Genomic DNA, 23,751 nt, shown 5'->3' with positions numbered 1-23,751 from the left:
CCATTACTAGTGGCTTCCCATTCACTTGAATTGTGACAGTTATTGGTTCAGTTTTTACTGCTTTGACATTGCACAGGGAATAGAGATTGGTACTGGCAGCTTCAGGTTCTGTTATATTATTCACTTCAATCATTTTGGTCTGCTGCCTTAAGGGCTGTCTTGATTTCACCCTGCTTTGCTTTATTACGTGACATTTTTTTATGGCAGAAATGGCATTCTGCCTCCTTGAATCTGCAGGTGTCCTGTACGTGGTCACCCCCACATCTATAACAACTTAACTTCGGAGTCGCTGCTGAAATGCTTCCATTAGGCCTTTTCGTTTTTGTTTATCGAGCAGCAGAGGCTGTCTCTTGCCTTGCAGCTATGTCTCTGGTTTCCGGCGGTAGGTTCCCACCCCACATGAAGAACGGCGCCATGTTGCACATTCTGTACAGCCTGCGAGTCTCTCGCAGCACTTTCCATGGCGAGGGATATTTCGAGGGCGCACTCCAAATCGATGTTGACCTCTGTGAGAAAATGACGCTGAATGGTGTCGCCATGAACTCCACAAATGAATCAGTCCTGCAACATATCATTGAGCGTGTCTCCGAAGTCGCAGGGCTCAGTCAACTGCTTCAACATCGCTACATAGGTTGTGATGGACCCTCCCGGGGCTCTTACTCTGGAGCTAAACTCAAATGTCGGCATTATTACTGATAGCTTCGGCTGAAAATGCATCTTCTCAAGATCTACCAATTCATTAAGAGATTTAGAATTGGGCGCGTTCGGGGCTGTCAGGCTGCGGATGAGATTGTACGTCTTGTTTAGACATACACTCAGAAGGATTGCTTTCTGCTTCTCCTCCACGGCAATTTTATTCACAAGGAAATAAAAGCCAAGGCTTTTTACATACTGGCTCCACTTTTGCATGGACGTGTCATAAGGATCTATTCTGCCGAAGGGTGGCATAGCTGGTCAGTATACTTTTCTGTTTTCCTTTTTAAGAACTGATGCACTCATATTCACAAGGCGAGGTGCAGCATCAGCGCTATTTTACCCTCGCCACCAAATGTAATGATGACGTGCTGGACAGGTTTCTACTTGAAACAGGTAATTTATTAGAGAGAGCTCTTTCAGAAGCTATATGCTTGAACCAGGTCCACAATTAGAAAGCGCCCCCCACTCCCACATTACTCACACTTCAGGCTCATTCGTCAGAGTCTACAAGAACAATCACGTGACCCCTGATAGGCAGTAGGAAAAGGCTATGCCTTCAATCACTACATTGACCTGCTGAGCATTTCCAATATCTTGTGTTTATTCCTTAGCCTTTCTATCTGGCTTCAAAAATCCACAGCTGCACCAGTGTATGGCTGGAAACTAGGGTGGAAACTGAGTTGCCACGTTCTGACCTTGCAACAAACTTTCCAAGATTGCCTCCGGATTGCAGTACCCTCCACTTGTCCCTTAGAGGCTATTATTATAAGGCACAGGCCAAGAACAAAGTCTCCCAATGTTGGCAGTTCCCATGCTCTGAGCCTTAGTGGTACCCAGCATTGGGCTGGCATTGGTGCATCTGATCAGATAGACAGATGTGGGGACTACCTAAGCGGCCAGACTTTGCTCAAGGCCTAACATGCCTAAAGATTTGGGCAAATCTTTATAAAATAGAATATTTTAAGGGGGCTTTGGGGGGCACACAGTTTTATTTTAATTTTCTGGAGGTGCAGAACTACTCTACCAGACTTTCTGCAATTATGGCAATACTTGGCACCCTGATACATTTCCAGAGGCATGGGTGGCCACAATTGGCAAGATAATGAATGGCTCTTCCAGACGCTGTAGAATATTTTTTAGGACCAGGGATGAGCACTAACCCGAGAATCTCTGGATTTTCAGGGGCATGGAAGATGAAAGCTCTACAGCTAAATTACATTTTATTTTAGCAGTTTATGGAATGTGACCATCACTGTCAAGGCCAAAATGTATTGCTCATCCCTAATTGATCTTGAGAAGATGGCATTGAACCAGTTGAATCACTGCATTCCTGTGATGTGGATATACCCACAGTGCAATTAGGGAACAGGTTCCAGGAATTTGACCCAGTGACAGTGAGGGAATGGTGACATATTTCCATGTCAGGATGGTGTATGATGCAGAGTAGAACTTGCAGGTGTTGGTGTTCACATGCATTAGCTGCCCTTGTTCTTCTAGGTGGTAGAGGTCGTAGGTTTTGGAAGGTGCTGCCTAAGGATCCTTGGTGAGTTGCTGCAGTGCATCTTGTAGCTGGTACACACTGCTGCCACTGTTCATCGGTGGTGAGGGGAGTGAATGTTTGTGGAAGGGGTGCCAATCAAGTGGGCTGCTATGCCCTGGATGGTGTCAAGTTTCTTGAGTGTTGTTGGAGCTGCACTCATCCAGGCAAGTAGAGAGTATTCCATCACACTCCTGACTTGTGCCTTGTAGATGGTGGGCAGGCTTTGGGGAGTCAAAAGGTGAGTTAATCACCACAGAATCCCCAGTCTCTGACCTATTCATGTAGCTACAGTGTTTATGTGACTCATCCAGTTAAGATTTTGGCTAATGCCCAGGATGCTGATGGTGGGGGAATTCAGAGATGGCAATGTGTATGAATGTCAAAGTGAGATGGTTGGATTCTCTCTTGTTGGAAATGGTCATTGCCTGGCACTTGTGTAGCATGAATGTTATTCGCCACTTATCAGCCCAATCCTGAATGTTGTCCACATGGACAGGAATGGATTGCTTCAGTATCTGAGGAGTTGTGCTTAGCATTGAACATTGTGCAATCATCAGTGTACCTCCCTACTTTTGACCTTATTAAAGAGAGAAGATCATTGATGAAGCAGCTGAAGATAATTGGGTCTACAACGCCACTCTGAGGAACTCCTGCAGCGATGTCCTGGGACTGAGATGGCTGGCCTCCAATAACCACTGCCATCTTCATTTGTGCTAGGGATGACTCCAACTAGTGGAGAGTTTTTTCCCCAATTCCCATTGAATTCAGTTTAACTAGGGTTCCTTGTTACCAGACTTAGTTAAATGCTGCCTTGATTTCAGGGGTAGACACTCTCACCTCACCTCACCTCCAGAATTCGGCTTTTTTGTCCATGTTTGGAGAAAGGTTGTGATGAGGCCTGGAACCAAGTGGCCTTAGTGGAACCTAAACTGAGCGTAGATGAGCAGGTTTTTATTGAGTGAATGTTGCGATTAATGCAATCATGCGCCAAGCATACAACATTGCAGTTCCCACCGAATGCATTTAGCTCTGATCCATGGTGTCCATGATTGATCAGTTTGGAAGCCAGTTGCAGCAGCCTTGCTTTTCTGTTTTCGGCCTCTACTGAGTAAGAATTATTGTCCCATGTTTTTTAGTGTAAGCTAACCTTTCCAACCAAAACCCTTTCTATTGTATACTGCCATTAATGTTAACCCCTCAGAAAGTGGTTTTACAAGGCTTTTCTGGAATTAACAGCTCTGCAGATGAGAAACAGAAATGGGTTCCATGAAAACAAAAAGGTGCTGGCTGCCATTTTAATGTCGGCAAGCACTAGGAAAGGACTGTGGCCAGAGAAATACATTTCCAAACATGACTCTTAAACAAACTGTCCAATTAGTTTCTAATTGCTGCTGACATTGTGGAATCTATCCTGCAATGTAAATGCAACACACTAGAGCTTCAGGACAGTAGATCATAGAACCTCTATAAGTAGAAGAATTCCTGTAATATAAAATGGGGAACTTGTTTTGCACTTGTAATTAACTAGACAGATATTTCTGATTGGCAAAATCATTTATTTATCTGGGTATATGAAAGTTTCTGAAACTGATGTATTCAGTAATTTAACTTGCTGTGAATCATCTGAGACCAGGCTACATCAGTGACTGCGATCCAAAAGGTCTGTTCAAATACAGAACTGCAACAAGACCAGTCTTTGTGCTCATTGGCTTGGTGACTCCTTACTTAGCACTGGCTGGTAGCATTCTGATATAATAACAGCAGGCACTTCACACTCCATAACAATGTTAGGTTTAAGCAGGGCTCTAATTAATCTTTCATAATGCATAGCCACAGGAACTGTTCCATATGAACCCCAAAGTTAAGCAAAGAAAACAAGCAGGAAATCATTGCCATAAACATTTATAATGTAGGGCAACTATTAGGTGAGCTGTGAAATGTTTTAGTTGAATTGCTTGGATAAAACTGTTTGAATGAATCTTATTTTTTTTTGCAACCAAAAAGTGTGAAAGTTTCTGGACACTTCTTGAACTAACCATGGTCTATTGGCAGCATTAATGAATGAATGCAGCCAACATCTGGAACTGATAAAGGACAACTGAACAGCTTCCTTTCTTATTTAGTCTACAAAATCCTTTCAGAGTTGCATGGCATAATGCAGTGTACCCCCCTTCCCCTTCATAATAAATTGTATTTTTTGTTTGTGCTGATTGTGAGGGATTTCAGTGGAACGAAAAACTTTTACACTTCCCCCCCCCCTCCCGCACCTCCGACCTCTGTCAGGTCAGGTATAGAACAAGACAGCTGCATTGTCAAGTTCTTTCAACACAGAGCCTTAAATCTGACATCACCAATTCGTATTTGCACAGGACCTTTAACATCAAAAATCTTATGACACCTTTAAGATTGTTGTTTGGCAGCAGATGTATACAACTTAAATGGCAATGCTGTTTGTGCACACGCAGCCTGTTTGCCCATTTGTTGCACATTCCCAATTGCTGGGCACCAATGCAACTAAGTGTTTTTTTTGGTTGGTGTCAAGTTTTTAAGGGAGGTAAGAGGTGCGGACAAAAACATGGCTGAAGACATATTTCTGAGCTATAGAACCAAAGGCTACAGCGAAGAAAGAAATCATTTAGCTCATTGGGTCTGTGCTGGCTTTTTGCTAGGGCAACCCAAAATTAATTCCACTGACCCAAGCCTTCCTCATAGCCATATATCTTCCATTGCTTCCACTATTTATCCACTATCAATTAAGAAAGTGCAATGAGCTCTAATTCAAATCCTCCCTGTGGTGATGCATTGCAAGCTTCCACAACTTCCAATATAAAAACTGTTTCTTAACTTTCCTTTAGACAATCTTTAGGATTCTTTGTGATTATCTTAAATGTATATACAGTTATTGTGTTGAGTCAGTGGTAGTAAGTTTTGAATTGCTGTAGTCCTTCTGACAATGATATTCCCTGTAGTCACTGAAGTCTGAGGTAATCTCCCTTTTAGGCATAGATACCTTAGCTTTCAGTGAGTTTATTTCTTGAATCTCTCTATGTGGGTGGTGGACCAATATATTGTTACTTCAGTACACGGACTATAGTGCAATAGTGAGTGATGTGGCATCCTGGATACTATGTAAAAGTGTATATAACATAGTTCCCAACTCTTTTTGAATAATATAAAAATATAACACTCCCATGACAGTGTTAGGTGAAGAATTCCAACAGATTGGGGGTAACCTCCAGAGGATTTACCTAGCAGTGGGCTCCAAGTGGCAAGAGCTGCCCCCCTATCCACAGCAAGTGGCCAATCAGGGATTTAAAAGGACAATAAGTCCTTAATTGTGCATAGCAATGCACTCTTATGGAAAATGTGTGTTCTCCATGCTGGGCTGGGAGCCCAGCAATGCATTGGAGGTACTGAATTCAAACATGCTATCATTGATTACTGGGAAAAAAGCCTATTTCAATGTGAAGAAAATGTCATCCTTTGAGTGCCTATTAGGTTTGTAAACAAACAAGAAACCACATCAAAGCCATATTCTGTTATTACAGCTTCTTAAATGTGGCAATGATTCTTGGATCAGTAGACTACCCATTGAGAAAAAAACCATTATGAAACCCAGCCAAGCATTCATAATGGCTATAGCTGTCATAAATGAAGCTTCCAGTTACATTGCCTGAAACTGACAGAACATAATGGTGTCCAATTTCCATTTCAAAGCAGAATGCCTATCAATCAATGTAGGGAGAAGGTGCAGAGATTTTTTTCAACCTTCAAAAGTAAGGTTTTTTAATAACCAGAACTGTCAGTTGATTTAAATCACAGCACAAAACAAGACAGCAAAGGCTGACAGAACATTTTTTGTACATACTTTGAATGAACTATGGCACTTTTGACTATTGGAAAAGTACATGTAATGCATGACAATACTTACACAATGCTGGTCAATGTAAGGGTCAACTTAAACAAAAATCGAATTACCTGGAAAAACTCAGCAGGTCTGGCAGCATCGGTGGAGAAGAAAAGAGTCGACGTTTCGGGTCCACACGACCCTTCAACAGAACCAACTTACCTTTGCAGGACAGATCCCTGTGATGAATCGTTGCATTAAAGACACATCTATGCTAAAATACAGCATCTAATAGTGACTCTGAAGATGTGAAAACATTTTACACTTACCTATCAGAATACTCATGACTCCTCGTCAGGTTTCCCCCAGAGGTCAAGACTTATCCAAAACTGCACCACCATACGAAAATGGTGAGCGGGAGTAATACAATTTTCCTGTGGCCCTCGGAATGGGGACCCTGGCCTGGTGCTTGTAAATTTTGTATACCAGGCCTTTCCAACCCACCAAAAGGTCACATGAAAATGGTGTATGGTCAGAAAGACAGAGGAAAATTGTTTTTCCACCAAAAGAACTAAGTGCACTGTTTTGCACCTCGAATACTGCTGCCATTTGGAGTTGAAAATCTAGCCCCATAAATCTACCTTGTCGACTCTCTGTGCCTTTAATGCCCATTTCTAAAATAAGGCTCACAAAACTGCACACAATTCTGTAATTGTGGCTGACCTATTACCATGCACAGATCTATAATTACTTCTTTGGTCTAGTACTCAGAGTCACTATTTCTATAACCCAAAATGCTTGTATATCTTTTATACAGTTGCATTTACTCAGGCTAACATTTCGACCTTTGTGTTTTTCAATTGAGTGTTTCTCCTCCCCAAATGTGTTGTTTTACACCTCTCCACATGAAATTACATCTACCATATGTCTGAGTTTCTGGAGCTCTTTACAATCATTCTCAGTGTTTGACAAAGCCCCTACTGTTGTGCACTCAGCTACTTTCAATATCATCTTTGAACCTTTTAAAGGCAGGATGTGGAGGTGAAATGGATGGTGTGGCAATTGTGCTGGGGTAACAAGGATACAAGGATGAGTGGTTTAGGGAAGGATTTTCAGAGGAGTGTTGAAATGGCTTGAGACACTCCAACAATGGTGGAATACAGGGAGGAAGGCATATACAGGGGTTTAGAGACAGAGTGGTACAGGGGATGGAGCAGACATGGGCTAGAGAAGGTTGTAGAGGCTGTTCAGGCTCTCAGGCAAAATATTGTTGGGTACCAGCGCCAATGGAATTGTACCTCAGCAAGCATCACAACTTCAGAGGAGGGGATAGAACTGCAGGAAAATTAAAAGTATAAATAAAGTGCTTGTTTGCAATAATAATCGTTTGGATAATTAAAAACTTATTGAATCCTAACTCTTCATTTCTGCCTTGCCATAGTTTCAGGAAAACTTTACCAGTGTGAAAAATGCACGCCTGCCCGTCCATCTCCAGATTGTTTCAGACAGATTTCTCCACATCAAACAGACTAAAGAACACATTAAAAGCCAGGCTTGGTATCAATCATGTATGCCCTCAACTATGTGGCATAAAATTGTATTTTTTGGTCCAGTTAATTAATATACAAATTCTAGGAAAGATCTGGCTTTCTGACAGAAACATCTCTGGCCTTCCAGTTCCAATATTTACTTGACCTTGACCTTAAAAAAATAATTGAAGGGGTAATGCCGAACATTAACCCCTTATTGCCCTTAGGTTTTCACTGTCCCCTGTCCACCCCCACCATAACTCTACTGAAGGTGCTAACACTTGCTCGAGTGTAGTTCTACAGGTGCCCCAATAATTTGCCTAAGTGACTAATCTTCTGTGAATCTAAACAGTGATTATTACCAGTCTATTCAACTGTGAGCAACATCACAACACAGGCTGGTCTTGTCCTTCTATTTCCTGACACCTGCACTTTCTTGCTTTTATATTGACAAAAACGTAAATGTTACTCCAATTATGATCTGAATGAAGTGCAATATGGCCTCATTACTTTCATATTCTACACCTACAGGTACAAAACCAAGGAAACAAAATTAAAATACTGCAGATGCTGGAAATCTGGTCCATGCATAAAAAGACGTGAGGTGATGTTGGGCGAGCGCCATCATGATATTTCGCTGGGCGGGCACGCAATGAAATCCGACGCGCGCCCGCAGTTAATTAACAGGCCAGTTAAGGCCCTTTAAATTTCAATCAATCGATTTTTAAGCACCTATGCGATCTTCAGGTTGACGCTTGGGCGCAATGGGCAGGTGGGTAGGAGACTTTTCTATGAACCTCATCCACAGGTGGGATAAGAGGGCTCAGTGGGGTCGTCAATCTGCTTTGTGGAGTATCTATTGGAGAAAGTATTTTAAACTTGCCTGTGTGGCCTGCAGTAGTTCAGAACACATTCCAGCAGCTTTCTGTGTACTTTGAACCTTCAGGTCAGCACTCTGCAGTCAGGAATCTTTTGCGGGCCTGTAGCTTTCAGGAAGCCTCCTCTTAGCCTGGGTATAGGATCTGACATGTTCACTGGAGGCAGCTCCTCTGTGGAGGAAGGGAGGGCTAGAAGGAGGAGGAGGCCAGGAGTGCACATTCAGCCTCCAGGGGAGCCATGTTTGGGAGTACAGGAACAGGCACAAGGGGTGCAGGGCCAAGAGGTAGTCCAAGTTGGGAGGGGTCACAGAAGCCAGAGCCTTCACGGCGATTGTTGCCTTCCCCCACGTCCAGGGTGCAATAGACTGCACACATGTGGCCATCCAGGTGCCTTCGTCAACAGGAAGGGCTTCCACTCCATGAACGTGCAGATAGTGTGTGATCACAGGATGCTGATTCTACAAGTCTGTGCAAGGTACTCACGACGCCTACATCCTCACACACACCCAGGTGCCAGGGCTCTTCAGTGCTCCAGCTCGGCTGGACGGATGGCTGCTGGGTGATAAGAGCTATCCCCTCAGAAGGTGGCTCATGACGCCTCTCCACCATCCAAGAACAGAAGCTGAACAGTGGTACAATAGGAGCCACGCCTCCACAAGGGCTGTGGTGGAGAGAGCCATCGGTCGTCTCAAGATGCGCTTCCGATGCCTGAATCACTCAGAGGGTGCACTCCAGTACCCCCCAGATCGAGTGTCGCTGATGGTGGTTGCATGCTGCGCTCTACACAATCTTGCACTGGAAAGGGGGGACGCAGTGGACGATGAAGGCGTCAACGCATTGTCTGCGGCTGCACACGATGAGTCCAGCACTGATTCTGAGGATGAGCATGCGCAGGGTAATGCTGAGGGAGTAGACCCTGACCTGGGACTACTCCAAGGAGGCAGGGAAACCCGGGAGGCTTTAATCCAACGAACCTTCAGCTAGCACACCACAGATGGATCAGCAGGACCAGCCTTGCCTGGCAGATCCATACTCAACACCTAAGTGCAAAATCTGCCAGAGGGGCATGTTAGTGGGGTGGTGAAAAAGGCATAAGGGACACTTGCCTTTGTCAATTGAGGCATAGATTACAAAAGTAGGGAGGTCATCTTGGATTTGTATAGAACCTTGGTGAGGCCACAGCTGAAGTACTGTGTGCAGTTCGGGTCACCACATTTTAGGAAGGATGTGATTGCACTGGAGGGGGTGCAGAGAAGATTCACCAGGATGTTGCCTGGGATGAAACATTTAAGTTATGAAGAGAGGTTGGATAGACTTGGGTTGTTTTCGTTGGAGCAGAGAAGACTGAGGGTGACATGATCGAGGTGTCCAAGATTATGAGGGGCATGGACTGGGTGGATAGGGAGCAGCAGTTCCCCTTAGTTGAAGGGTCAGTCACGAGGGGACACAAATTCAAGGTGAGGGGCAGGAGGTTTAGGGGGGATGTGAGGAAAAACTTTTTTACCCAGAGGGTGGTGATGGTCTGGAATGCACTGCCTGGGAGGGTGGTGGAGGCGGGTTGCCTCACATCCTTTAAAAACTACCTGGATGAGCGCATGGCACGTCATAACATTCAAGGCTATGGGCCAAGTGCTGGTAAATGGGATTAGGTAGGTAGGTCAGGTGTTTCTCACGTGTTGATGCAGACTCGATGGGCCGAAGGACCTCTTCTGCACTGTGTGATTCTGTGATTCTGTGATCAGCAGGAACTAAGGGCCTTGTACATAAATTTGAATGTCCAAACAAACACTCATGACAGTTTTCTTAAATATACACATGCAGAACAAACAAGCCACCCTCAGCCATGGTCACACATCTGAATTTTAATTTTCAAATCAGATGTTCTCCCAATTGTTATTCAATATTGTAAGCAAGCAAAAAAAAATTCTAAGGACCTAATTTCAGGCCAACACAAAAGCACCAGTGAGAAACCCATGGTGAGCCTAATGTGCCTTACGTTTCCATTTACGGGTGCTGCGTCTTGGTGCTGCCCCATCGCTCGGAGTGGCATCTGAGATAGCCTGCTGATAGTCTGCTGTCCTGCTGGCCTCAATGACTTTGGCAGTCGTCCTCTGGCCCGTGGAGCCTGTGCTGGCCCCGCCTGGGAGGGATTTGCCAGTTCCACAGCTGCCACCTCCCTAGTCATCGCAGCTTCACCAGATGATACGGTCACTGAGAGAGGGGCGGAGGAGCTGGTGCCCTCATCCGGAGCGTCGTGAGACGAGCCCGCAGGGATGACAGGCGGCTGCTGCGCCAGTGTGAGGTCATTTCAGACCTCCCTGCTCACCGGGGATGGATGGGCAACGAGCTGGGAAGCTTGAAGCCCACACCATCTCCCACACTGGCACTGACCAGATATGGTCGCTGGCGCTGTGAGGGCTTGTAAGTCCGAGCGCAACCCCAGGAGGAACTGATTGTTCTCCTGGAGGCACCTCTCCACGAGAGTCACCACTCTCTCCATGGAGGAAGCATGATGCTCTGCCATGAGGCTAATTGCATCAGTGACACTCTGTGTGGGCTCTTCCATCACAGACACCAAGCGAGGCACAGCCTCATGTATCACATCCAGATGCTCCCACACACCCGGCCTCATTTCCTGCAGCTGCTGTGTCACGGACGACTCCAGAGGCACATCATCACACACCGACTGAGCATGTGCCTGGTCCCCTGCAGTCCTCCAACTGCTGGCACCATTAGCACTCTCTGTCTCTGCCAGCTCCTGCAGCAAATGCTGTGCCCCGGGACACTAGCCGATGTAACAATTCCCACCGAGGTGCTAATATCTGCGCTGGTGCCTGCCTCGCAGAAATGGTGTGACGCTGGTGAGGCTTAAGGGCCCTCAGGTGTGAGAGGGGATATCTGCAGCTCCTCCTGCCGGACATGCTCTGATGATGCTGAAAGGAGCAACAAGGTCAGTGGATCAGTTAGCGTGCACACAGTGACACACTTCATCCCTTACCCCCGGCTCATTATGCGCTCAACCTTCCAGAACCAATGGATGCGAAAATTGGTGGGGTGGCAAATAATGAGGAGGATAGCCTTACATTACAGGAGGATATAGATGGGCTGGTCAGTGCCAAATGGAATGTAATCCGGATAAATGTGAGGTGATGCACTTGGGCAGGACTAACAAGGCACGGGAACACACGATGAATGGTAGGACCGTGGGAAATAACAAGGATCAGAGGAACGTTGGTGTGCATGTCAACTGGTCCCTTAAGATAGCGGGCAGGTACATAAGGTGTTTAAGAAGGCATATGGCATACTTGCCTTTATTAGCCGAGGCATAGAATATAGGAGCAGGGAAGTAATGTTCGAACTGTAGAAAACGCTGCTTGGGCCACAGCTACAGTACTGCATGCAGTTCTGAAATGCGCTTTATGGGAGGGATGTGATTGGAGTGGAGAGGGTGCCAAGGACGTTTACCAGGATGTTGCCTGGGCTGGAGAGTTTCAGTTATAAGGAGAGATTGGATAGACTGGAGTTATTTCCCCTGGAACAGAGGAGATTGAGGGGGGACATGATTGAGGTGTATAAACTTATGAGGGGCATAGATAGGGTAAACAGAAAGGAACTTTTCTCCTTGGCGGAGGGATCAGTAACCAGGGGGCATAGATATAAGGTAAGGAGCAGGAGATTTACAGGAGATGTGATGAGATGATGCACACAGAGGGTGGTGGGAATGTGGAACACACTGCCTGAAAGGGTGGTAGATGCAGAAACCCTCATAACATGCAATAAGTATTTGGATGTGCACTTGCAGTGCCATAGCATGCAAGGCTATGGGCCTAGTGCTGGAAAATGGGATTAGAATACTTTGGTATGTGTTTGACCTGCGCATCCTCGATGGGCAGAAGGGCCTTTTTCTATGATCCATACCTCTGACTCTATCATTCTATGAGCGAGCAATGTTGCAACAATAACAAATTAAACAATCATCAGTGCTATGGATGTTGGGAGGACATTGCAGATCTCACTGTTGGCCTCAAATACCTGGCCATGCCACCCCAGCTTCACCGACACCAGTGGACCTGGGTGCATGCCGCCTTTCCAGCTCAAGGGCCTCCTGCTCGAAGCGGCTTAAGATGAGGAGCTGGGCCTGGCCGCCTCCAGTCCTCAAACATTCTGACGCATTATGAGCATTCTTCTCCTGAGAAAGAGAGAACACCATTCATTATGGAAAATTGCACATGGACTCTGCACGCGCACGCCACACCCCAAACACAGTGGGCCATATCAGGCCTCCAGTGCCTCCTCTCCTCACTACTGCTGATCACTCACACAAAGATAGTACGCCTGCTCCCAATCCCCAAAATGGCCCCTTGGACACATTCTGCGTACATCACTTTAGGAACCATACAGTATTTGCTCCTATAGCAAGGAGGCGCAACTACGTGCAGCACCAAGGGCAGCAGATGGTTCTTGGCCACAACACCTTGAGGCTACCCTTCCACCATCTCATCACCTTGAACAGGACATGTGTTGGAGCTCTGAGTATGTGCCTAGCTGCATCTCCTGCAGGTTGCCCCCAGACTAGTCACTAGACTAAGGACAACACATGGTGCGGGGGAGAACTCATCTCCTCATGAATCACTCAGGCTGATCTAAGCATGGGCACTATCTGCTTGCCCACCCAGCGAAGGAAAAATGTCCTACATGATTCAATGCAGTCACGACAGTAAGCCTTGGGGGGGGCCTCAAAGGCTAAGGCTACCTGTTGGGTTAAATGCCCAATGCCATCATGGCACTCACCCTGCCAGAGCACAACAAATTGTTGAAGGCACTGGATCCAGGTGCGCCGCACCATGTCACGGGAGATCACCATATCCGCCACCTCCTCCCAGGCATGTTTGGTCATGTGGAGGGGCCTCCTCCTCCCATCCTGGGGGACCAACACCTCCCGTCGTGCTGCCACCTCCTCGAGGAGGGCAACGAGGCATTCATCTGAAAAGCGAGGGGCGCATTGGCCCCCCACTGGCCTACCCTGCAGCCTGCCCTGCTCCTCTGCCCTTCCCTCCAGCCTGGCCTGCTCAGCTGACTCCCTATGGTGCGCCCTCGAACTGGCCATTGTCACCAGCCTACAGGAGACTGCCAGGCCTTCTTATAAACAGACTGCCGGGTCGCCATTGGACCCAGCGGTCTGTGCACACCCGCCGCCGCCCGCAGACTCACGCTATCCACGAGAGTTGGCAAATATACTGGGCGGGCCCTAATTGGCGTAAAATGGTGGCGGAGACCCAATCACAGGCGGTAACCAGGTCTGCGCCCGCCCGTGCCTGCACCCGCTCTCCCCCACCGCCCCCCCACCCCCACAATGGAAAATTCTGCCCCTGAAATAAAAACAGAAAATGCTGGAAACACTCAGCACATCAGGCACTATCTATGGACAGAAAAAAGGGGAATTTTATGGCCCCCAATTGATAGCTAGCCCACCACCTTCCTGTTGAGCTGTCCCACATATTACCCAGGGTGGGTAAGGTGTCAGCCAGCCAGTCCACCTTCAGGCCTATTGAGGCCCTTAGCTGGCCAATTAATGGCCAGTTAAGGGCCTAATTCCATTTCCACCACAATAGTACATGCAGCTGGGGAAAGTGGAATGAAGGAGGCCAGCCTGCTACTTTTGCAACTTGGTCAAAAAGGCATGGAGGAAGGGGGTAACCTCCTTTTGGGGTTCCCTGTGCCTATTGGGGCACTTCCCCCAAGGTTATATTCCTCTTTTGTGCCTCTCCCCCTGGCCTCCAAAACCCAGCCCCACACACCTCTTCCCTAGGGTCCCCAATCCCTCCCTGACCAAAATCCAAGGCTTACCTAAGTCCAGTGGGTATGTGATAGGCAGATTGACTGGCAGCTCTCAAGGGCAGGACTTCCTGTCCCTGAGAGGTGGAAGATCCACTTTCATCTGTTAAGGCCGCCCTGGTGTAATATTGTGGGATCAGGACCGACTTTTCTATTGGGGAAGGTGAGCAACATGATCCCCCAATCCCCACACCCTGTCTCCTTGTAAAATCTACCCCAAACGTTTCAGGTTGACGGCCTCTCATCAGAGTTGATTCTGTTTGCCTTTATAATGCCCAATCAACTTGCAGCTCTCTCTTTAATGACCCTCATGTGAATCTATGGAAAGAAGGCCCCTCAGCTCTGGAGCATCACTGACAGCAGGAGTTCTGCTTTTAGCAGCGCACAACCTCAACCTCACTTGATACAGTATGCTGCCTCTCTATATATTAAATTGCCATTTCCCAATTGTTCAATGCTCCTTACCAGGTGAATAATTTTATTCAATTGCTCTGAATTTTAGTAGGAAGGGGACTTGTTGGCAGTGAACTCCTTACTGATATATGTGCTGTTCCCAACTCATGGGCACAACTTACTATGGATAGAACTCCTGCTGCTGCTGACAGTGCAATTGAAATGGGATAGTAAAATAAGCTGGGTTACATCTTGTGTATCAGTCCTAATGGTAAAACAAAACAAAAGAGATCACAACCTGGGTGGTCTAGCCACCTTGCTAACTGACTCACATCATTCAACTCCATGAGATGGTAAAATCTCAGAAGACTGAACCACTCCCTTTCTGTGGAATTTTTAATTGCCTTTTTCTCACTTTCTTCCCACCAGTTGTCTCAACTTCTTTTCTGAAAGCACCAACTCTTACTGTGGGTATGGTCGAGGCAGGTGACACCCCATGCCACCCCACCCCCCCCCAAAGTTAAACAGTTAAAGCTAAACAGTAGTCATAAGAAAATCCACAGCTCATCCCAATGCTGTGCTTAACTGACATCCATAGATTTACAGTTCCTTCAGAAGTATAACTGCTAAATCTTCTTTTCTTAGGCAGTCCTCGGGATCGTGAATGACTTGCTTTCATTCCAGTTCAATGGGTTCTGATATGGCTTATAAGTCCAATGCACAAACTGCAGACTCTGCCAAATGCAGGACAGGTGGCTTTTGAAGGGTCGGGCAGTTGAGTGTTTGGAGGTTTTTGCATTCTCTCCAATGCCTCAACTTCGCCGCTGTTTGCTCCTGACGAAGTCTCTCATTGTGTCTGGGGCCTTCCCAAATAAACTTTCTCCATTTTGGTCAGTCACAAGCCAGGGACTCCCTATGAGCCAGCGGAGATATTTGACCTCAGCAGGAATGCTTTGAGGACATCCCTAAAGGGGTTCTGCTGTCCTCCTGGGAGTCTCCTGCTGCGAATGAGCTCTAAGCAGAGCAGTTGCTTAAGGAATTTGCTGTCAGACTTCCAAAATGACATGTCCCAGCCAGCGGAGCCGGCTTTGAGCGATTAGCGCCTTGATGCTGGGCAAGTTGGCTTGGGAGAGGACTCTGCTGTTGGATCGCCTTTCTCTCCATTGGATTTAGAGGATCATGTGAAGGCATTCCTGAAGGTACTTCGCCAGTATTTGGAGGCGCCTGCCATAGGTTGTCCAAGTCCCCGAACCATACAAGAGTGCAGGGATCACTGCTGCCTGGTAACCATGATCTGAGTCTCGAAGTTGAGATCCAGGTCCTCAAATACTTTTCCGAAGGCTGAACTGTCACATTAGAAGTGATGATGAATTTCATAATTTATGCCTTCTTTGAGAGGAGGCTCCCAATTTATGAAACATTTTCCAGGATCTCACTGTGGATCTTAGTTAATGAGGAGAGGCATTGTGCCATGGAAGTTGGTTGGAAAAGGACCTTCATTTTCCAGATATTTAGTGAGGGCCCATTTCTCATATGCTTCAGAGAAGGAGTCAGCAATGATCTGGAGCTCAGTTTCTGAGTTAGCATGCACACAAGTGGTATCTGCATACTGAAGCTCCTTGACTGAGTTTGGAGTGATTTTGGTTTTGGATTGTAGGCAACATAGGTTGAACAGTTTCCTGTCTGTTCTGTAAATTATCTCCACGCCCGTGGGTAATTTGCCAGAGGTGAAGTAGAATAAAACCTACGACATAAAGAACGATTGGTGAGTTGAAAGAGTGCGGAAGATCCGACAACTCACTGACACCAGCAACTTGAGCATTATTTTCAACATTGCCAAGACAATCTATGCCGCAAGAACGCAAGAACCCACCCCACTGAGAGCCAAGCATGCATGGGAGTTCATCAAGGACAGGGAGGCAGTCAGTGCTTGCTGGAGAGGACATTTTGAAGAACTCCTCAACCAAGACTCTAGGCCAAATGTTCACCATCAAGGCAGGAAGCTTGAATTTGTAGATCTTATCCATATAAATGTTCTCCACATGCGCTATTTTTGCTCCAGGGGGACATGTATGGGATCGAGTCAAGTCCACCAATCCCAGGAGCAGTTCTGATTCAGTCATGAAGGCAGGCAGGTGCCGAGGTGAGCAGGTTAGAAGGAGTAACAGATCTCTAGCCATCTGTTTCCATTGATATAGTTCACAGATGGCCTCATTATGAATGCTTGGCTAAGTTCCAAGATTCTCTAATGGATTAGCTCAGCAGCTTTCATAGGCTGAAATCAAGTGTTTGCTTTGATTGACTGACATATTTATGAGGTTATAGTAAGTTATTCCTTCTTTGAACTTTTTTTCAATGTCTGTATGTTTATTTGGTCAAGATTCAGAGATGTGAAGTGAGGTAAAGATTCCGTGATTAATACTATAACAGATTTTTCTGATTGACTCTTTCTTGGGTTGTAGGAGCAGCAGTTTTTTTTTTGAATGGGTATTTTTTTTCAGTGCATTTCAAGTATTACCATTGTTATTATATGGCTCATTGGTTCTATATTGCCTGCTAGATGAGTGAGCATGAAGGATCCAAGGGGCCATGGAGAGGGCATGGAGAAAACCTTTTAAACATGGCTTTTAAATGGTTCCCGAATCCAGATTATAGTTCACAACCTCTGAGGGGCTGTAAGCCATGACTCATCTGGAAAATGGCGAGACTTCATGAAAATTGTGGGCAGCGGGAGGGGGAGGCGATGGTGTGGTGGTGGGTATGAGATATCTACCCATACAATGGAATCGGCCAGGCTGGGAGTGCACAGTGCAGGTTTCTACCCACACCCTTATCCTGCCCTGGTAAAAATTGCCAGCGCCAAGAGTGGGCGTGAGACTCCCAGAATCAGGTCCAGCCTGCCATTTTTAAAGGCCTCCAGAGTCGACCCGACTCCATGAAACTCTGGCCTTCTGTCTTCGACTCGAACTGCTAAATAACTTGCTGCTTTCTAGCCAAGAGCTATTGGGGTAGATTTTCAACTTGTCACCTAGGAATAAAGCTGAAATTGGGGATCGTTAAATTTTTCATTTCTGCTGAAATCTCACACATGCATAAATACATCCCCCATGACTGAATCAATTCCCCTTGAAATGAGGCTTGGGAACAGGATGCAGGGAGGTTACCGATTTGGGTTAGCAGTGAAGAGAAGCAGTCTTGTTCCCTCTTGTGCATTTGTGCTATAGGAATAGTCATGTTTCAAGTAAGAGGTCTTCAATTTTGTATGGCATTTGACACCATTCCATTATCGCAAACTGCACAAGCCAAGCCCCTCTTCACTGGTGGATTGCCCTCTTCCACCCAGATGCTCCTTTCTGGTACTGTTACAGTACAATATCTGAATCAGCCTGAGGCAGGAGATTATGATTTATTTGGAAAGGAAATGTTTTCCTTGTGATGTATTTACTGTACTGTGCCTAAGGTGAAGCCACAAGTGCTCATACTGTATATTTATCTCATTTAGCTGGGATTACTTTATCTATACATTTATACAACAAACCAGGTCTGTTTCCATTGGCAACCACAGTTCAATTCCTCATAGTTGCTGCCTTGAGGGCTCAAAGTTGTATGCAGTGTGGCCCCCCAAGTTGCTATTCATTGCTCCATTTCATGCCAGTGGAGATCGAGTTTGCACTTGTACTGGCGCAAGCACCAGCTAAAGGTGTGAGAATGAAGTGACCCAGCCTGAACCCAAATATTGCAATAGTATCGGAAGTGGACATTAGCAGTGCCTGCTCTAATGCACTGATGCTGTCAAGTTGCCCTGTTGATCTTTGTGGCTGCATTTCCTAGGTTCACAAACATACATAGAGTGGCCACTAAGGTGAGGCATCATGAAGGTTTCTGGCATCTGGAGGCCCATTGGGCACTGCCAGCAGTAGAGCTGTGAAGTAAATCGAAGTGGTGTGATGGGGAAGTGGGGATGAAAGTTTTGCAAATCTAGCTCAGACAAACCACTGTCTTGTCAGCAAATTTATTTCACATGTAAAACGCGCCCTGTCTACATGATTGATATTGTTGTTTTCTGCTGGTGATATAAGGATAACAGATGGGTGGCAAGGAACAGACAAGGCAGCAATTGAATTGAGCAATTAAGGATGATGTCATAAATGCTGAGAATGTTGTTTATGGAATGGTCTATGAATGTCCCCGCAAATCAGATTAAGTTATCACCTAAAACTTACTACTTTCCATTCTTTAGAAGTGAGCATGTTTTTTACATTTCTTTTTAAGTAATGAATGTTGTGCACAATGTTGACTATTATAAAGTGGTGTGACATTGGTGTGTGTAAGACAGCTGTCACCTCAGTTTAACGTATACATACAACATGCCTGGAACAGAATCAATGCCAAAACGCAGATTTTGCTTCTTCCCAATGTTCATGCCTCCTTTCCTAAAAGCACAGGCTTACACTGGGGTTTTATTCTGCCTCTTCCCTAGGGAACATTGCAGCAATTTGTTTTTACTTACTGTGCCCAATGAAACATTTTCCCACTCGACTATCAGGGAGCTGGATTGTATATTTTCTGCAGTATTTAGGAAGTATCCTTTACATTAAACAATAGAAGATACTAATTGTGCTAGTTGATGCTTGGAATCCACTCCTCAGGTATGATACTTCTTGTTTTGAAAACTACTTTTAGCACACCTGGCTTAAAGTCTGAGTCCCAGCCCTTCCCTCTATCTTTGAAAACTATCACCCACTTCTTCAATCTCCCTTTCTTTTCCAAAGTTCTTTATGTTGTCATCCATCTTTCCCGAATCTCCTCAATCAATCCCTGCTATAGCACTGAAAAAGCCCTAACCAAAGTCACAAATGGCATGCTCTCTGGCCTTGATAAACCATCCTTTCTCATTCTCCTTGACCTCTCTGCAACCTTTAATGTGGTTGCCAGTACAAATTCTCCTCCAATGTCTGTCTTCTGTTGCCTAGCTCAATGGGGCTACACTCCCACATGATTTCACACTATGTGTCCGATCATATCTAACAGCATCTCCAGCAATGTCTTCTCTTTTCACTCCTGAGCTGTTAGCACTGCAGACCTGCCAGGATCTGTCCTTGGCCCTTGATATTTCTGTTTAGTACTAAGGGAGTTTTGCGTGGAAAGTGCAGTCCTCCAGATGAGACAAATTGTAGTCCTGGGCCAATAACTTATCTGTGTCGGGAGGGCCAGGCGGGCCGGGCGGGAGTGGGCGGGGGCGGGCGAGGAGCCGATCGCCGCCCGCAATTAGCTGCGCGCCGCCATTTTATGTGGGCAGGCCAATTAATGCCCGCCCAGTGTGACGCACAGCCGATAGCACTCAGCGCTACCTCTGTGGGCGGGGGGAGGAGCTAGAGTCGGGGCCTGCGCTCTTTCACGCATCTGCTTGAAAGGACGCAGAAATCTCCCTGAGGCATGGAGCTGCCTTCGGGAGATTAAGTACATCTTGAAATTTTTTAATAAAGAAAGGGAAAAAGTATTTAGACATGTCTCCTCATGTGACAGTGTCACATGAACTGGGACATGTTTGTCAATTTAGCAAAATTTATTTATTGATTTTATTAAACCTTTAGGAAACGTCATCCCGCCCATGGATGAGGTTTCCTGAAAAACACGAAGGCCACTTGGGCGCTTTGCCTGCCCGTCAACCATAAGGTTGGATGGGCAGCCCTGTTATTTATCTAAATTAGTTTCCTAATGGCCTTAATAGGCCTTTGACAGTTCGGCGGGTGCGCACCCACCTCCGGCCAAACGAAAGATCTAAATGACACGCGATGACGTCGGGAAGCACGCCCAACACCATCGCGCGTCATTTTGCACGTTGGCGTGTCGGGCCCACCCCCGCATGCCAACGGCAATATTCTGGCCCTGGTCTTTCTGTGGGTATGGAAGGTCCTATAGTACCTTTCTGAAGAAGGGCAGGGAACTCCACTCGTGTCCTGACTAACATTCATCCATCAACCAACACCACAAAACATACTGAGTAGTGATTCATCTTGTTTCTCAGGTCTTGTGTTCAGTTGCGGCCTTGTTTACATACAAACAACGGGGAATATATTTCACAAATAATTTGTTTGTACATATAGAAATATAAAGCTATGTAATTGCAAATCTTTATTTCAAGCATGCACTCAACTCATGCCACACATATACCATCAGCAGCTGCACAAGAGCTAAATTCCTGGAACTGCCCATGGTATGAATTACTTCAATGCCAACCTCTAGTGAATTGTACTATTTTCTTATTTATTTGGATTTTCAAAGACATGAACACTTCTCCGCATTGCAACTTGGAAGAGAAGTTAATAAATTGCGGCAAGTAGTACAGTCCTACTAAATTGCATTCTCATTTTTAAAATTATTGTGGACAAATTAAAATACATTCAGTAATAGGATAAATGCTTGCATTATATCTTTGCAATAATTAATAACAGTGACAAGAGGAGGTTCAACACAATACTAGTAATGGAGGACAGAAATCTGATTAGGGTTCACATGAGGCATATAACTGCTTGAGAAGAGATAGTTGTGACTGTATCGATATGCATGAGGAATTAGAATTAGTTCATGCTTGTGAGAGAATAAGCGATCACAATTTAGTCAGGAAAAACAAAGTGTAGATTGGCTGCAGCATAATGTGCACAGAAGCATTAATCAAATGGATATACTTATTTCAAAAACTGAATTTAGTGATGATTGCTTTGCACAATGAGGCTGTCTCTGGACATGGAAACATCATAGATATGCAAGTAGATTTATCTGTGACATTTTTAGACCTCAAAACAGGACACTTGTTGGCAACCAAAAGATGAACATTGTACCTAGGCAATTAAATTTGTCTGCAGTGCTCCAAAAATTGAAGTTAAAAATGAAGAGAAGAGACCCTTTATTTTCCCTTGAGACTTAATAGATAGACACCAAGACTTATGGACCAGAAGATCCCAGATTCAATCCTCAGTATGTGCTGAGTTTTCTGATATCTCTGAGACAACACTGGTACTGTTACCATGAGCCACAACATCCCTAGATTAAGAAGGGGAGAAATTAGTAAGGAATTCTGCCTCCATTTGGGTATCCAATATTCCTTTTAAAATGTACATACGTGCCAATGTCAAGTAATAAATGGTGCAATGTTGAAGGGGATGCAGGAGCACAATTGGAGTTCACATTATCAAATCTTTGAAAATGGACAAGCTGGTAAAGCCATTTAAAAGCAATACAGGATACTTGCCATTAAGTAGAGGCACACAGTACAAAAGCTTTAAACTTCTGGTTAACCATTATAAAGGTATACTGGTTGGGCCATAGCTGGAGTATTGCATTCAATTCTGGGCACCACATTTTATGAAGGAGAGAGTGCAAAGAGATTTCCTACAATTATACCAGGGATAAGGGATTTCAATTATATGGTGGGAGTAGAAAAGATGGAATTGTTCTCCTTAAAGCAGAGAAGGCTAAGGGCAGATTTGATAGAGGTGTTCAAAATTATGGAAAAATTTATCCTCATCTCTGTCCTGAATGGGTGACCCCTTATTTTTGAAGAGTGGCCCCAGTACAAGAATCTCCCACAAGAGGAAATACCCTCACCACATCGCCCCTGTCAAGTAGGCACAGAATCTTGTATGTTTCAATCAATTCGCCTCTTACTCTTCTAAAGTCCAGTGGATACAAGACCATCCTGTCCATCCTTTCCTCATAAAACAACCCACCTAATCCAGGTATTAGTTTGGTGAACCTCCTCTGTACGGCTCCCAATGCATTTACATCCTTCCTTAAATAAAGAGGCTAATATGTACACAGTACTCCAAATGTGGTCTCACCAATGCCCTGTATAACTTAAGCATAACCTCCCTACTTTTGTATTCGATTCCACTCACAATAAATGATAACATTCTATTAGCTTTCCTAATTACTTGCTGTACCTGCATACTAGGCTTTTGCAATTCATGCACCACGACACCTAGAACCCTCTGCAAATCAGAGCTCTGCAATCTCTCACTATTTAGAAATATGCTTTTTCATTTTTTTCTGCCAAAATGTACAATTTCATGCTTCCCTACATTATACTCCATTTGCCAAGACTTTGCCCACTCATCCAACCAATTTCTATCCCTTTGTAGCATCCTTGTGTCCTCTTTACACCTTACTATCCTACCTATCTTTGTGTCATCAGTAAATTTAGCAACCATACTTTCGGTCCCTTCATCCAAGATGGTTAACACAGATTGCCACTGATCCCTGTGGCACACCAATCATTACAGCTTGCCAACCAGAAAAAAGTCCCTCTGTTATGCCTGCCCTAAATTCTCTGTTAGCTAGCCAATATCCTATCCATGCCAATATGTTACCCACTACACCATGAGCTTTTATTATTAGCAATAAGCTTTGATGTGACACCTTATCAAATGCCTTCTGGAAATCTAATACAGTACATCACCAGTTCCCTTTACCCACAACATATGTTAATTCTTCAAAGAACTCCAATCAATTGGTTAAACACGATTTCCCTTTCACAAAGCCATGTTCACTCTGCCTGATTACCCTGAATTTTTCTAAATGCCCTGCTATAATGTCTTTAATAATAGCTTCTAACATTTTCCCCATGACAGATGTTAAGTTAACTGGCCTGTAGTTTCCAGCTTTCTGTCTCCCTCCCTTTTTGAATAAAGGAATTTGCTATTTGCTATTTTCCAATCTAATGGAACCTTCCCCAAATCTAGGCGATTTTGGAAAATTAAAACCAACATATCAACTATCTCACTAACCATTTCTTTTAAGACCCTGGGATGAAATCCATCAGGACCCGGGGACTTGTCAGCCCACAGGTCGAACAATTCTCTCAGTACCATTTACCTGGTGATTATAATTTTCCCGAGTTCTTCCCTCCCTTCCATTTCCTGATTTACAGCTATTTCTGGAATGTAACTTAATCCTCTATAGTGAGGACCGCTGTAAAATACCATCCCCTTATTTTCAACTATTAATTCCCCGGACGCTCTTTCTATCAGACCA

General features: G+C 45.2%; 1 protein-coding gene across 1 annotated transcript in view; it reads left to right on the top strand.

Moving 5' to 3' along the window:
- lsp1a (lymphocyte specific protein 1 a) overlaps positions 1-23,751 on the top strand; it is a 371,560-nt gene that overhangs the window by 118,041 nt on the left and 229,768 nt on the right. The window lies entirely within an intron of this gene.

This window comes from Cetorhinus maximus, chromosome 9 (genome assembly GCF_964194155.1).
Source record: "Cetorhinus maximus chromosome 9, sCetMax3.hap1.1, whole genome shotgun sequence".
Lineage (NCBI taxonomy): Eukaryota > Metazoa > Chordata > Chondrichthyes > Lamniformes > Cetorhinidae > Cetorhinus > Cetorhinus maximus.
The sequence above is the reverse complement of the archived record's forward strand: the minus strand, read 5'-3'. Positions and strand labels throughout refer to the sequence as shown.